The sequence below is a fragment of the Rhineura floridana genome, chromosome 2 (genome assembly GCF_030035675.1).
Source record: "Rhineura floridana isolate rRhiFlo1 chromosome 2, rRhiFlo1.hap2, whole genome shotgun sequence".
Lineage (NCBI taxonomy): Eukaryota > Metazoa > Chordata > Lepidosauria > Squamata > Rhineuridae > Rhineura > Rhineura floridana.
This window is the reverse complement of record NC_084481.1, coordinates 138832173-138846505: the sequence shown is the minus strand read 5'-3', so window position 1 is coordinate 138846505 and position 14333 is coordinate 138832173. Positions and strand designations below refer to the sequence as shown.

The window sequence follows — 14333 nt, the reverse complement described above, 5'->3', positions numbered from 1 at the left end:
GATTCCAATATGTTGCTACTTCAGCAATGACTAGCTGTTGGAAAAAAGAGGATGCATGTTTTCAGCCTGCTGTGTTTAAACCACTTCATTTAAGGCAAGGTGGGCACAGTCAATTAAAAACATAAAGCACACCTAGAATTTTGCTAGAATATATTTCACTTCCCACTGTTTTATCTTGTGCAAATTGAGACACTCCTCATGTCCACTGGAAACTATTCTGCAGAATAGTCAGTGCCATTATTCCACAATTATGTTTGGAGTTTTTTTAGTGTAAATTTTGCAAAGTGTTGTTGTACTTCACATATTCACAGAAATAGAAACAAAAGAAAATGATTTCCTATAGGAAACGTCACTAAAACTGCAAAGGAAATCAGACATATTTAAAGTGACCGTGTGAACTATATCAACTGTCTTCATAATGTTGCTTCCTCTTCTAAAACAAGATCAGCACAGCACATGTCTTCTTTCTATTATTTGGGCTGATTGCAGGTGTTGCCACCATTCACCATATGCTTAGAGGCACGTTACCAAATTCTTCCAAGCTACACAGGAAGTGGATTGGACTGTGAAAGACCAACGCAAATGGTGTTTGCATTTTGACCAATTTGTAGGGCAGTCCAATATCTCAGAGAGGAGGTCAGGTCTCCTGCTCCCCTGGTGCATTCACTATAGCTGCCCAATTTCCCGGCTTTTTAAAGTTGGATAGAAATATCTGTTGGCTATAAACCGCAAGGTATTCTGCCTATTAGTTAATTTCTCTGCTCTTTAATCCAGTAGGTAAGAAATGGGATCCTGTGCAAGTTTGCTGAGGATGAATTGATCATTTGCATGCTTATTGAGTTCAGTGGGATTTACTCCCCTGCAAGCATGCTTAGGATAGGTGAAACTGACCACAGGGGATGAGGAGGGGGAGGAAGGGAGGAAGGGCAGAGGGAAGGAAGGGGATGGGAGTAGGCAGAAGGGGGAGGTGAGGAGAAGGACAGGTTTGATCATTTGTATGTTTATTTTCAGTGGGATTTACTCCGGTGCAATCATGCTTAGGATAGGTAAACCAGACCAGGGAGGGGGAGGGGAGGGGGGAGGGCTGGAGTGGGCAGGGGAGGAGGAAGAGAAAGAGGGGAGAGGAGGAGCAAGGGAAAGGAGAGGGGAAGGAGAAAAAAGGGAGGTCTGATCATTTGCATGCTTTTTGAGTTCAATGGGATTTACTCCTATGCAATCATGGTTAGGATAGGTAAAACTGACCATGGGGGAGGGGGAGGGGAAGGGGAAGGGGAAGGAGTGGATTGGAGGGGGACAAAGGAAGGGGGAGGGGAGGGCAGGTTTGATCATTTGCATGCTTATAGAGTTCAATGATATTTACTCCAGTGCAATCATGCTTAAGATAGGTAAAACTGACCATGGGAAGGAGGAAGGGGAGGGGGAAGAGGGGGAAGGGGAAGGGGAAGGGGAAGGGGAAGGAAGGGATTGGACGGGGATGGGGATGGGGAGGGAGGGGTGAAGGAAGGGGGAGGGAAGGGGCAAGAGGGAGGGGACAAGAAGAAGGAGAAGGGAGGGGACAAGAAGAGGGAGAAGGGAGAGTGGGTTTGATTATTTACATACTTTTTGAGTTCAATGGGATTTATTTCTGTGCAACCATGTTTGAAAATGGAAATGAACTGCCTTCAAGTCGATCCCGACTTATGGCAACCCTATGAATAGGGTTGTCATGGTAAACAGTATTCAGAGGTGGTTTTACCATTGCCTTCCTCTGAGGCTGAGAGGCAGTGACTGGCCCAAGGTCACCCAGTGAGCTTCATGGCTGTGTAGGGATTCGAACCCTGGTCTCCCAGGTCATAATCCAACACTGACCTGGGAAAGGGGCAGGGAGGGTAGGAGGACGGGAGGAGATTGGGTGGGTGGGCACTGGCCAAAAGGGAAGCCCTTTCCTTTCCAAAAGGAAAACATTGTGAATAGTATCATTGCTTTTCAGCATTTCCCCCACCTTTTTGTTCTACAGCAGGCACATGTAGCCTCCCACCCAAATTTAAACCAACACTGTCCCTGGCCACATCCACACCAGGCCTTTATTTCACTTTCGAGAGTCATGGCTTCTCTCAAAGAATCCTGGGAAGTGTAATTAGTGAAGGGTGCTGAGAGTTGCTAGGAGATGCCCTGTTCCTCTCACAGACCTTCATTCAGAATGGCTGACTGTTCAACCAGTCTGGCCATTGGAGCTCTCTCTGGGGAATAGGAGTCTCCTCTCAGCACCCTTCACAAACTAAACTTCCCAGGATTCTTTGAAGGAAGCCATAACCATCTCAAGTGAAATCAAAGTCTGGTGTGGGTGTGGTCCCCTGATTAGCCAAGCCAAACAGCTGTGAGTCTGGCTTTTAGAACACACTGACACTTGGTTCTTACTGAGCATACCCAACGTTATAATTGGGTTCAAGCCAAATTTTCTTAAATTAATGAAACATCAGCCAGGCATTTTTTTAACATTTAAACAGCAGAAGATGAAGGTCAGAGTATGGGGCAAGGTCAGTAATAGGATTACAGGTACTCTGTGAACATGGCTGATTTTTAATATATTTCAATAGATTATGAGAACTCTTACAGAAAAATGTCCAAAAGGGCTCTCAGGTTTCCTCCCCTCTTTTTACACTTTGAACTCTCTATTCTCTCTGACTGTTTTGTGTATCACCATAAAAATTGACAGGGTTGTTAAGCAAGCGTTTCTGAGTTCAGGACTATAAGTATTGTAACATTTTGTTTTGAAATGAGGTTATTGGAAGCATCAGAATGGCATGGGGGTTATTTTCTATTTAACATTGCAGAATGTGAAAAATCCACACTGGCTATAGTATACAGCCACTCAAGTGACTGTATAATCAGATGTAGAGATGATATTAAAAGATGAATTCTGCAATACCATCAACTTTTCACACTTTCCCCAATCATAGGTATTTCAACTATAACACCTTCATTGTGTTCACACAGTGCCGAAGTAACTTCACAATATGTTATCATAAACTAAAAGAATTTCAAGGATCACAATGCTATTGAGGCACAATCATCCTTACACAAGGCACAATCATATCAATCTTCCACAAATCAACTCGCCCAATCTGGATCACAGTGCTCCACAATAGGAGATCAGATGCAATACATACTGATGTTACCCAACACACCCCAGTCTTGGTCAGAGCTTGGAAAAGTTACTTTTTTGAACTACAACTCCCATCAGCCCCAGCCAGCATGACCACTGGATTGGGCTGATGGGAGTTGTAGTTCAAAAAAGTAACTTTTCCAAGCTCTGGTCTTGGTAAACTGATCTGAGAATATTTCTGGAAGCAAGACAATAAATTTAAATAAAAGACTTCAAAATTTGCAGAATTAATTTATGGGAAGAGGAAGATGCTTTAAAAAGATCAAATGAACAGTGCATCTCCATGCTTATTCGGAAATAAGTCTTACTGTGTTCAGTGGGAATCACTCACAGGAAAGTGTGTAGAGAGTTCCAGCTTGAAGGTTCCTTGACCCAGAACTGAGACTGGATCAGTAAAATTCATTGCATATATCTTCCACATCTATGGTCAGGCAACGGTTTACCAGAGATTGTTCTGATAGACACTTCTTACTTTCAGACTTCTCTGGGATTACTTTAAAATTCACGTTTTTTCTCCTTGGCTTTTCTTCATGCTTTTCCATTCCCGTTCCAGCAGTCAATGAATATGCTTGGCCATCACAGGACTAGCTTTTGGGACCTATTGCTTTCTTAGGGGTTTTCCCTTAATTTCTTCTCATTTTTGCAAATTTTGGGATATCTCTGAATCTGCTGACACCTTCCCCTTTGTGTGTGGATGGTGCTGTTTTGTCTGTATAAGAACGTGGATAATGAGTTTACTTAATACATTGGATAATTATAGACTGATACAGAGTGACTGAATTGCAGAAAGATAGACCTTCTGGTCTCCCATGCCAGTTGTGTACTCATATACTCTTGACATAGCACCCACCAAGTATGAATAATTCAGAAATTAATAATCAAGCCAACATAAGTTCAACTTTTTGAGCCACCTTTATAAGCACTGAAAAGAAACATAAAATAGGATTCTAACAAGTACTCTGACACATTTAAATCTGTAGCTCCATGGGGCACATACTGAAAATCAGAAAGTGTCTCTAGACTTATCTAGATACATTTAGAAAGCAAAGGGTGTTCTCTGTACTTCAGCTGGAGTACATAGTTGGCCTACTCAGTTATCAGTGGGAAAAACTGTTTAGGTTAGGTCACATGGAACTTCAAGAAGGAGGGATTTTTTTGTGGTGGTAATGACAACTTTCTGTTAGTGCTGAACCAGTAATAGTTGTTAATCGCAACAGAGAAATCTTCACTGAATGAAGGAGGATGTGCTAATCCTCTGCAAAAGGAAAGGGTTGGATGGGGGTGGGGAGAGCCGTTTTTTTAAAAAAAGGGTTGTGCACTGAAGAGGGTACATATACAGTTTCCAGTGTAAAAGCTTAAAACTGTTTTCAAATGGCTGGACATTCAAAATAGCATGTATGGGGGGAAATGACTTATGTACCTTGCATTGATGTTGTAAGCACTCTGTAACTCAGAACTGGGGAAGCCAGTGGCCCTCTGCACTACAAGTGCCATCATCCCTCACCACTGGCCATGCTGGCTGGGATTGATGGGAGCTGTAGTCCAACAATATCTGGAAGGCCACAGGTTTCTCATCCTTGCTTTAACTTATGCATGACATGAGCCGAGCCACTTTTCCTACACTCATTCATGCGGGTGGGGGTGGGGGTGGGGAGAATAGGGCTTTGTTTTGTTTTTTACCAGCAGCTCTAACTAACAGTTTGAGTTGTAGGAAGCAGCAGTTCCTGCTCCATGATGCTGAGACAATCTCATTTGGTTGGTTCAGTTATGACTGAGCAGTCCTTTCCATAACAACTTCAGTGGCGTCATGTCACTGATTTCCCCTTTTTGGGGGTAGGGGGGATAGTTTCCTGTTGTGAGAAGGTGTCCTTTAATGTATGGTGTTCTCATGATCCCACATGAGGGTTAAGGGCTATGCCCAGAATTCATTTGAAGTTTCAGCCTTATCAGTGAACTAATTCACATGCAGCTTCAATGGTGGGAAATCCAGGGTGAGAAATGACTGGTTGAGAATCTCATTCATAATGTTGGCATGGATATTGACTCCAACGTCAGGCAGGCAAGCATGAGATTGTGATTTCAAAGATAAGGTAGGGATTAATGTTTTTAGACTACATTCCAAGAGCAGAGGATGTTAGAGTCTGGCACTGCAATCCAATGTATATTTACTTGGAAGTAAGTCTCATTGAGCTGAGTGGGGATTTCTGCCTACCAAATTGTTGAGAATTATGGCCTGAGTGGCTAAATATTGGTCTGTGGCAATTTTATATTTTTACAATTAAAATGGCTACAATATGAATATATTACCATGTCATCATCAGTACTGTGGTGCAGAAACAATTTCAGCAGGTTTGCTGCTGTTCTCATCCTGCTTCATCCTGTCTCTTTTATATTACTTTTAACACTACAGGTGTGCTGTCCTATCTGCATCTAGTAGCAAGACTGGCCCTACCATTAGACAGAATGAGGCAGTTGCCCCAGGCAGCGGATGCTGGATGGTAGTTGTGGTGAGGTGGAGGAGGACAGAGCTATGTGTGCTGGACAGAGCTATGTGTGCTGCACAGCTTGCTCTGTGCCCCAAAGCTAGCTTGCAGACTTCAGGTATGGTGTGGACAGGTGGTGTCCTATCATGAGGGTGCAGTAAGATTCAACTGCCAATCAAGTTGGCTTCTGTACATGGAAGAGGGGTGCAATCTTGTATGCCTCAGGTGGCAAAATGTCTTAGGTCAGTCCTGTCTGATAGTTATCTTAACCATAGGCAAAAAATCAATGGCACTCAACATCTTTGTGTATGGCAGGGATGGTGTGTACCTCCAGGTTCTTTTGGGTTACCAAAGATGAGATGCAGACAAGAGATTTGCTTACAAACAGTTAAAATTTATTGAGTAACTTATAAGCATACAGCCAAGTATCCCAATAAAAGTGGAACAGTCCCACAGCTCTGCAGTAGCTGGGTCAGACTGAACACCCCATTGAGCACAAGACACACTTTTATAGCATAAAAGTTGGCATACAACTATTAGGATTACATACAATATTGGCATGATTAATGAGCATATAGACATCAAAATCACATTATCATGGCACCTGTTGCCTATAATTGGCTATTCTGACCTTTTCACAGAACACCTTCAAAAGCAGACTAATTGCTAGAAAACTATATTATCAAAAATGGAAACACCCTGGCATCCTTCCTTGGCAAACTATATGCCTGTTATATCTTTGTCTCTATCTCGGCTAACAAGCAGCTGCTGCACTATTGGGCCATTGACCGTCCCTTGACTCGTCCACCTGTGGCTAACGAGCAGCTACTGCCCTATCATTGACCGTCCCTTGACTCATCCACCTGTTTATGCCAAGCAAACCCTTGACTCTATGCCTATCAGTTTCCTTTAATGTGAATTAACAAGGTACCTTCCCCTAACGATGCTTCTTTCATGTCTCAAGGTAACAAGGTGCTTTCCCAGCATCATACTGGGCAAGCCATCATATCCTCATTAGAACACCTAGATAAGATCCCAAGTGGTCATGAGGTGATCTGACATACCCAAGGATGCTGGGGCTCTAAAGGGAAAATACAATCCTTTAGGCTAACTAACAAATACACACTGGATATATGCTTAACATAAGGCTATAATACCTTGCTATAGACCTCTACTTGCTTGCTGGGATAATAAACTTGGTACAGGGTATACAGATGGGAATCTCTGGATGTTGGGAGACTTGAACTCCTGATATGCCTCATTATTGGTGGCCATGATGGCTGGAGCTGATGGCAGTTGTAAGTCCAGTAACATCTGGAGGGCCAAATCTTCCCTATCTCTGGTTCATGGCAAAATCAGTTGCATTACATGAAAAGGCATTCCATCCCCTCCTTGTAAACAAAGGTTTCAGAGGGATTATCTTTTCGCACCCCACTGGACTATAACTTGGGAATCAGAACCAGAATTCTGAAACAGCATTCATAACTCTTGTGCCGTTCAGTATACTGCACCCTAAAAACTTCTTTGCTGGTATAAAACCTATGAGGTTCTGATCCGAAGAACACTAACTTGCCACTAAATCCCAGTGGTAACCAATGGCATGTTTTAAAACTGTATGTTGAAGCAGCTAACCCTCCAGTTCAGGGGGCCTGCTCTCTCTCCCCTCCCCCAAGCAATTGTTCCTAACCCTCCAAGACTCCGCCAATTTTGGTGGCAGCCGAAAAAGAAAATAAAGTTAACACAGCACTGAGGTGGGTGGACCACAGCACCATGATAGGGATGTGAATCACCCCCTCCCCAATAATCAAATCAATCATTTGATAAGTGGGGAGAGGATGTTATCCCTCTCCTTAGCTGTTCTGCCCTGATCAGTTGATGAGGGGGCTCTCCACCTTTGTGCACATGTCTGCCTTTGTACATGTGCTCTGTGTATGTGGACATGCAAAAATGTGCATGCAAGACTGTGAGGTGGACATACCCATTGCTGGGTTTGGGCCTTTCCCCATTCCTCGAGGGTTGGGCAAGGATGAATTTGGTCCTTCGGCCAAAACAGATTACCTACCTCTCCTGTAGGTCATCATAAAATATATACAAAATACTGAGACCTCTCTTAGCATTGCAGATATGCATTCAATGCTTAGTATATTATAGCAATCCAAATTACCCCATAAACTGTTTACTTATCAGGTGATTGTCTTGTTAAGATCCAACAGTGGTTTGACCACCTTTACTCCCTCCCTCCCCCACCTTCTGGGTTACTACAGTGAATAAGGTTGTCTTACAGCAAACATATTTATTTAGATCCAAAGAAGTGAACTTTTTTCCCCCAAAGTCACAGGAAAAAGAAAGACATAAAACGAATCTTTTCTTAGGGAAAATGGACATAGTGACCTGTTGGTTTCCTCCACAAATACACAGATGTGTATCTATCTCCATGTGCTTTTATTGTATCTTCCACCAAAATATGCAAGGGGAGCAAACTTATTGAAGATGGAGTTGTCAGTCCATTAGATTTTTATGTTACACTTTCCTTTCCTTATATATTCTGCATTTATTTCCCACAACAGGAATGATAATTGGAAATGGGGGCCTTTGTGTGGCTCTTTATGAAAGCTAATTTCAAACATAACGCTACAGCTAGTCACCACTGATGCCCAGGATGGCATTAGTTTCACCTGTGTGCCTGTTTTTTTTGTGGTACAGTTAGCTATAGTTTGTGAATGCTATCTGCATAAATTGCACCTGGTTGGCCACTGTGAGAACAGGATGCTGGACTAGATGGGCCACTGGCCTGATCCAGCAGGCTCTTCTTATGTTCTTATGTTTTTAATTAACAAAGTGTATTGTGATATTGCTAACATTAACAAGACTTCGATGATATTCTACCCTTTGATTTGATTTGCTATTCTACCCTTCAGTCTTTTAGGTTGAAATCCTATACTAAATTACATGGAAGTAAATATCATTGATCACAATAGGGCTTAGTTCTGAGTAGGTACATATAGGCTTGTACTGTCAAATTATGTTAAAAAATCAGTAAGGGCTTTTTCTAATCAGTTTTTTAGCTAGACTTTCAAATACTTATTAATATTGCTGCCTTTGTCAATTATTTTCAGATTGTTTGTATTTATTGTGTCTTTATGGTATTGCGAGTTGCCTTGGGTGCTTCATGCCCCAAATGATGACATAAATAAAGAATAAACAACAACCACAGTCAAAACATCCTGATCAAAATGTCTTTTCCAATACGCTACAAAAATGATTCTAGCTTTTAACATAGTTTATTCAAGGAATTTATAATGACAGTACAATCCTATGTGTGTCTACTCAAAATTAAGTTCCCTTGGCTGGCGGAAGGGCTGTAGCTCAGTGGGAGAGGATCTGTTTTGAATGCAAAAGGTTGTCAGTTCAATTACTGGCATCTCCAAGTAGGAAATCCTGGACAGCCCTGCCAGTCTCAGCACTGAGAAAGATGGACCAGTGATCTGACTCAGTATAAAGCAGCTTACTGTATCTCTCAGGGAGTTTACTCCTGGGTAAGGGGATATAGGATTTCAGTTGTAGGGTCACAAACAACACAGAGTGATAGGTTGGGCTGAAAGGCAGTGACCCACTGTGCTTTAAAGCTAGCAGCATACATACACTTTGATTTTCCACATTCATCATTGTTTTAGCCACTACACTAGTCCTCTATGATTCTTCCTCTTGACAATAAATGTCAACTTGTAAAACGTGTAAAAGTTCTTACTTGACTGTGGTGCTAACTAGCAAATCCTTTCTGTGTTTAATCAGAGATCAGTCCAACTGCAAGCTGTGTAATGCAATCCTACATATTTTTACTTGGAAGTAAGTCCTATAGTATTTGGTGTGGCTCACTCCCAAGAAAATGTGCATTGGATGAATTGTAGACTTGTAGTACGTTTGTGTATTTTAAATACATGATAGGGAAAGCAAATGCACACATGAGATTCTTACCACATCTCCAAAGTAATGTTTTACTTTGTTACTTTCTGCAAAGTACAAAGAGGGAGGGGAAGGCTGTTTGAGCACCCAGAATTTGCACGAGGCAGAAGTTCTTTTGATAAACATTATATCGAAAGTGCAGCAAGAGGAAGCACATTTTACCTGTGCATCTTCTTCCACCACTACTTCTTTAAAAAATCTGAACTAAAACTACTCTCTCAGAGCCCAGAGAACAGTCATCAGGGGAAAGGTCTCCCCATTGAGAATTGTCCTTGGCAAGGCTACAAAGCAGGGGTAGCCAACATGGCACCCTCTAGATGTTTTGGACTACAAATCCCATCAACCTCAGTCAGCAATGGTCAGGGGTGATGGGAGCTGTAGTCTGACAACATTTGTAGGGTGCCACATATGCAGAACAGGCCATATAATATTTGCTTCACAATTCCCTGTGCAGTTTGGCCACTATCAGAGATAAGACAGAGTTAAATAGGCCACAGGATATTTTAAAACTTTTCAGTAGTATGATACAGGCTTGCATAGGCATGTTTAAGTAGTCTCTGTCCGCACTGACAGTATGCATAAGCTATGGGTGAATCCCAATCCTTCAGCACACTTGGCTTTCTCGAACAATCACATAAAAGTGAGTTCCATAATAATAACCAGGCAAAAGCAGAAGAAAAAAATAGCTGACGTGGCTGTTTGTTTTTGACAATTTGGGCATTTCTAGAAATATGTGGGGAGCTATACAGTACTAGAAATAATGATGTCCCAGCACTGCTTCAAGTACTGCCCAAAGGGAATAGACATTTCTTGGTTTTGTAGAAGGCATATCCAGATTTCTGGATACTCCCATATTTATTGCAGGGCCAAAAACACACACACCTTTTATAGATGACAGAGCAAAGCTTTAAAGCTATAGATATGTGTGTGTGCTAGCAAGTTCAATATTGCTCGACAACTGTGTTGGAAATATTTTTTACCTTTCACCGATTTTGATGGAATTCATGAATGTTTGCGATTGTAGTCTTATTAATGTTTTTATTTTTCCTGAGTCATCATAAATATCTGCAGGCTGGAATGATGTGTGTAAACATTTTTTGCTCCAAAATAACCACAGCTGACTTGCCCTTTCCCCAAGATTACAAATGGATGCTTTTACTTATTAGTAATTGGCCATGTAAATGTAATTTCATGCTAGCACCTTCCAGTGCAATGTAGTTATTATTTTCTGCCTGTCGGTCAAAGTTTGATGGATAGCACTGCATGCAAAGATTTGTTTGTCTTTTGCTGCAAAGTGATTGCGCCCTCTGCTGATCAATTCTGTCTACTGCAGGGAAATCAACACTCAAAAACTAAGCTATAAAAAAGCTTGCTGCAGTGCAGCAAAAGTGACCTTACATGTCATCCTGTGATCTCACTCATGTTATGATAGAATCTCAGCAAGGCAAAACCAATCCAGCATATATAAATGAACATGTTCTATCCTACTGCACATTTCAGAACTGCCCTGTTTCTTAGGTGCCCTCTCAGTAATACAAGATCATTTAGGCTGCAATCCTATATCCAAGATTCTCAATGTGGCTCACCTCTGAATAGACATATGTCAGATTGCACTATAAGTAGATTTATTTTTAAGTTGAGAAGATGTGCAATAATATTTATGCACAATTAAGTCTATCAAGTGTATTCTTGTGAAGGGATCTGGAATATTACTACCCTTCGTAAAAATATAGGAACAAATTGAGACAAAAGAAAACTCTCAATGTAATATATTAGTAACATGGATTTACTCATTTGGAGTGTCATCAAGACTTTTGTAGGAGAAAGGATTGCTGCTTTTTGGGAAAACGAATACTTTTTATTTCTGTAGCATTAATAACTCTGTGCACAATATTGAAAAGGGTCTTCAGAAAGCAATTATTCCAAACTGGGGGTATGTTTCCACTTTTAAAAAATTCCACACTATTTTCTCAAATCTATATTTACCAGTGTGGAATCCTTCTTCCAAACACTGCAATCTAACACAATGTTAGGCATACAAAAAACAGTTTTAATAGGCTTTCCTCCTAATTCTGTGTTGGATTATAAAGGTCTTAGAATTTAAGTATAATCTCCATAAGCAAGAAGCAATGATTTGTACACAAGGATTAGACAATGAGACATATAGCACCAAGTATACAAAGGGTTGCAGTTTTTCAAATACCCACTGCTCTGTTCAAGTAAATGTAGGGTGAGGAAAACAGGAGAATGGAAAAACAGGTTACCACTGCCCCCTCTGCTGGCTAATTTGGGGAATAACACCTTCTTTTCAAAAAATACCTGCTGTGCACATGTTTCTGTGCTGAATGTTGGAAGTTTGCAAGAGCACAGTGGATTAATAAAACACGGGGACATATAAAGGCTCATTTCACACCAGTTAAACGTTTTTTCTTCTGTTCCACATGCCTCACTAGTTGTCTCTACTAACATTTAAGACAGAATTTCAAAGGCAACAAAATGCCTTTGTGAATTAATAAGAAGGGCGTGGCTTCCACCTATGTGGAATGACTTAGGAGATTCCACTCATTTGTACAGGTAATCACTGACGCTGCTGGCCTGGGTATTTCCATGTACTCAAAATGAAATTCCATTGTCTTAAAAGGCTGTTTATGTTCTCAGTATGTTTGTTATCTTTAGGTGCATTTGTCCAAATCCACTTTAAAACCTGAAAACTGCTGTTCAGGTTACATAGTGCTGTAAGTCACAACTGAAGCATTATTCAGAAGTCAGTAGTTTTGGATCAAATCCAATCAAAGAGCTGGCCTCCAAATACAATTGAAGCTAGAGCTGAAGCAAATTTCTGAACACTCAAGACTATTCCTATAATTAGAATTTGATTTCATAACTGTGAATTTAAGCTCTTCCCCTTGGAATGGTTGCAATGTTCCCCATATGGAAGCAATTCAATTTTGTGGTTTTAGAAAAGCCAAATAACAGGTAAAAGTATTGAACTTGGCAATTTTATATTTAATTTCAGAGCTTGAAATTCATCTGTGAGACTTGGGTTGCAATCTCGTACGCATTTACCTGGGAGGATGCCCCATTAATCTCAACAGAATTTACTTTTGATTAGACAGCTATAATATTGTACAGTTCATATTGAAAAATGTTAGAATATGCCCTGAAGTAACATTTCTGTAGAAAATCTGACAAAGCTTGACATTTCAAAAGTCTAACTCGAATGGCTAAATTTTTAATCCTCCCCATGTTTGTCAGCTCTAATCAAAACTGCCAAATTTATTATCTTATTTTACATCTCAAATGTTGCAATTTATAACATAACCATTCCCTATGCCTTCTTTTTTGGGAGGTGTGTGTGTTTTGTGTGTGTGTTTTATGTGTACATGTTCTTTTAAATGCAAAGAACAGGGCTGGCCAGTCTTCCTTTATCAGGGCATTTATACCTTAGTTTTATCTAAGAACTTGCACCTGCTGCAGCCATTAAAGTTCATGAGACCTTAATGATGTGACATTGGCCATTCTTGCCTTTAGAAGGCAGAACAGAGAGAATATGTGTCTGCATGATCCTTTTGTAAGCGATCAGATGTGGTCTTTCAATGCATCTCATTTTGCCCTATGTCAGTTATACTTCTGTTGCATAAGACAGATCAGGACAATATAGGTGGGCCTCTTGGCAGGATGTTAATATTTCTTTTTTAGGTACTGTTTTGTACACTTCCAGTTTAGAACTAAACCTATAGCATGGGAAATGTCTATATATATATAACCATTTCTCCCAAGACACTGTTTAGCTATAGGAATCGCATATAATTCATACTGACTTGGCGTTTGGAAGTATCCACACAGATTGATAAAAAGTTACTTAATAGAAAACAGCCTATATCTTATTGTTACCTGCCTTGGGCATCTTCAGGTAAACATTTATTAAAATTAATTAATAACCTTCCAAATGGACTTTCACTTCAAATGCACAAATCGGCAATTGTCCAATATAATTTTCAAATTACCTTCAAAAGTACAAGTCTTGCAATCAAAATGAATAGACCAAAGTTTCACTTAGTATATATTTTCTGTTCTTTTTCTAATGCCTAAAGAAACTGAGTAGCAGGAAACTAGCTTACTAAGGGCACAGTATAAAATAACCAATCACAAATTAGCAGTTAATAGCCTACAAATAATTTATACCAGCACACTAACTTTGTTAGATTGCGAGTACAGGCTTGCATTGTAGCAATGACCAAAGAATCCTGTGTGTGGGCAATACTAGAAAGCCCCATTTACTTATGGGCTCATTCTGTGGGCTTTTGGATGGGCACAACAAATTGCCAGTAGTCCTGCCAACGAAGCCTACTGTGTACCATGCCAGTATCTTTGGACAAACTTTTTATAAGCAGCAACAATATGACAGCTTACAATCCGGTGAAGGCAATGGAGCTGTTGCACAAAGGCTGAGACAACCCTATGCTTTTGCATAGTATATACAGCAGATCGGTAGAGTGCCTGCTTTGCATGCAGAAGATACCCGTTTTGATCCCCAGTATCTCCGGGGTGGGGGAGCTGGAAATGTCCCCATCTGAATCCCTGAATTAGACAATACTGAGCTAGGGTGACCATTTGTATAAGGCAGCTTCCTGTTTTCCCATGTAAAATCAGCCCACTGGAACTTAAAAAGTCTAAGGAACAATTCTATGCCTATTTACTTAGGAAAAAGCACCATTACACACAGAGTGAGTTACTTCTGG

The 14333-nt window shown here is 40.7% G+C and overlaps 1 protein-coding gene across 3 annotated transcripts in view; it reads left to right on the top strand.

The window, feature by feature from the left end:
• The window catches only part of SLC6A5 (solute carrier family 6 member 5), a 122455-nt gene that overhangs the window by 19674 nt on the left and 88448 nt on the right, over window positions 1–14333 (top strand). The window lies entirely within an intron of this gene.